At 39.1% G+C, this 2,173-nt stretch overlaps 1 non-coding gene across 1 annotated transcript; it reads left to right on the forward strand.

Annotated features, from left to right (window-relative positions):
• Positions 1-1,765: 1,765 nt before the first annotated feature.
• LOC126014969 (U4 spliceosomal RNA) lies at positions 1,766-1,906 on the forward strand. Its single transcript, XR_007497887.1, has one exon. It is a non-coding gene; the product is annotated as a U4 spliceosomal RNA (small nuclear RNA).
• The last annotated feature ends 267 nt before the right edge of the window (positions 1,907-2,173 follow it).

Raw genomic sequence — 2,173 nt, forward strand, 5'->3', positions numbered from 1 at the left:
ACCTGCAAAGAAATACTTTTGTATACTCACAAATATCTTATAATTTCAAATTCCAGTTGTTCTTAGGAGAGAAATATGAGATTTTTTTTTGACATTTTAACTGTTCTCTTGTTTTATCTCTCCATGTTTTCTCTCTAAAACTAGCCTTTGAAGACAGAATTGACGTCTTATATTTGTCATCAAAGAGATGCTATATCAGAGAGAAAATATAAAGAAAGAACAGTGTTGGTTTAAATAATGATACATAGCAGATAACCACAGTGGTCTGGAGTATGTACTGAAGGCCCCACTTATTTTTTTTCGTTAATGAGGGTAATGTTGGTTTCCTACATATTGGAATTCTATCTCCTGGATATATAAGGAGTACAACTTCACACCTCAACAAATGGACAGCTACACAGCACTCATCACCAAAGGTTTAGTGATCATCTCCAGGCACCCAGTAGACACCAGTATCCTCTGTCATTCATTCTCCTTTCCCTTTTGGTAACTGTTGTCAGAATATGAGGGTCTGTTTTGTTTCATTATGTTCATTCATTGCTTTCTCCCTTTATATTACACACGACATTAGTCATTCTTTTGCTGACTGATTTCAGTAAGCTTGTGTTATCAAAGTGCCACATATGTATATGGACCACACCCGCCTCACCTACTCATCTGGCAAAGCTGTTCAAATACTTTGCCTTTTGTGAGTATACTGTGATTATCAGTACACACATCTCTCCCAATCAGTGTTTCCATATTCATCAGATAGAAACCTAGACCTGGAATTGCTAGATCATAAGGCAGCTCATTTTAGTGTTTATCAGTAATTCCATAGTACTTTTCGCAGTATCTGTGCCAATTTCTGCTTTTGTTTTTGTTTGTTTTGGGGCCAGAGTCAACAGCACTCAGAGGTTATTCCTAACTCTGTGTTCAGAAATTTCTCTTAGAAGGCTCAGGTGACTTTATGGGATGCAGGGGATCGAACCTGGGTCTGTCCTGAATTGGCAGTGTGCAGGGCAAATGGCTTCCCTACTGTGCCAACACTCAGGTCCCTTTATGTTTTTGTATCTGTGCGAATTTCTATTCCAATCAGCAATGTAGAAGTGTTACTTATCTCCACCACTACAACTGCCTTAAGGATTTGACCCAAATGACCACAGAAAAACAAAGAACCCCAAAATGGCACAGTAGTGAACTTGAAGCTTATGTATGAGCATAGGAACCACCACAAAAATAAAAAGCAGCCTATTAAGTGAGAAAAGATATCCACAACCTCTGCACATCCAAAAAAGATTTGCTTTTCTTTGTAAAGTTTTTGAGTTTTTGCAGGGGATGAGGGGCACTTGAGCCACACCTAGCAATGTTCAGGGATTACTCCTGGTTCTGTATTCAGGAATTCCTCTTGTATGTACTCAAGGGACCATATAGAATGCTGGGGATCCAACCTGGATTAGTTGTGTACAAGGCAAATACCCAACTCACTGTATTATTATTCTAGCCCCTATGTGAAGGGATTTTTTGAGGGATGAGAGATTTAGACTCTTACTGGCTCTGTGCTCATGTTAGACTCCTAGTGTTGCTGGGGGGATATAAGTGGTACTGAGGATTCGAATCTATGTTGTATCTGCTGAAAGCGAGTGCTTGGCATTCTGTGCATGGCAAGGGATTCGTTTGTGAAATAGAAAGAACTCACACAACTCAGCAAGAATAGCAACAAGAACAAAATCAAGCAATCCAATAAAAATATAAGCAGAAGATCTGAATAGAAAATTCTTCTACCAGCTTTGCGCAGTGGCAGTATTGTAGCCAATGAGGTTTATCCAAGGTGCAATTATTGCTAATTGAAAACTTTTCCCAATACCCTGCCGTGATGACTTGAAATATAGTTGGCATTGGCAATTTTTGACAGTCTCTACGGAGACTGAAAAAAAAAAAAAAGAAAAGAAAATTCTTCTACCAAAAAATGACATGTGATGCATGGACAGATATTTATCATCAGGATGATCAGGTACATACACCCTGAAACTACATTGAGACTTCACTCAACAGTTGTGGGAACAGTGATTTCCAAAGCCAGGAAGCATCATGAAGATGCCATGTGCTTTAGACAGCTTCTACAGTCAATCGCCACCTCCTTCTCCTTGGTAGAAAGTGGCACACTTGAAAGTTTTCATGTGTTGTTGTATAG

This window comes from Suncus etruscus, chromosome 7, assembly GCF_024139225.1.
Source record: "Suncus etruscus isolate mSunEtr1 chromosome 7, mSunEtr1.pri.cur, whole genome shotgun sequence".
NCBI lineage: Eukaryota > Metazoa > Chordata > Mammalia > Eulipotyphla > Soricidae > Suncus > Suncus etruscus.